The following is a 460-nucleotide window of genomic DNA, read 5'->3' on the forward strand; positions in this document are numbered from 1 at the left end:
AGAGGAATGATTAAGGTGGGTTTGGCACCTGAAATAATTCTGGTAGGTAATCTTCTACCCTATAACATCCCTTCAAATTCACTCAATTTCTTACAAATATAAGTGCATATATAAATGTCATATTTTCAGATGTGGTGCACGGAATGAGCGCCCCAAGATTATTTTTGGTGTCGTTGTTTCAGTGGAATCTCCAATTTGGAATTATTATTTTTTTTTTGGGGGGGGAGTAAAATTGAGGTTTTGCCACTTGTATACTCTTTGCATCGAAACCTGTTATTACGCACTCTCTGTTCTGCCTCTTCTTTTTTGTTTGTTTGCTTGTTTTACCCCATTTGATTTCGAAGGGACGAATTGGTACCCACCTTTTTTTTTCTTTTAGTAAAGAGAGGGGGTGAGGGATACGACAACATATTTTTTCACATAGTATATATAAATACATATACGTATATATATATATATA

Source organism: Trypanosoma equiperdum (genome assembly GCF_001457755.1).
Source record: "Trypanosoma equiperdum strain OVI genome assembly, contig: ctg_1781, whole genome shotgun sequence".
In the NCBI taxonomy this organism is placed as follows: Eukaryota; Euglenozoa; class Kinetoplastea; order Trypanosomatida; family Trypanosomatidae; genus Trypanosoma; species Trypanosoma equiperdum.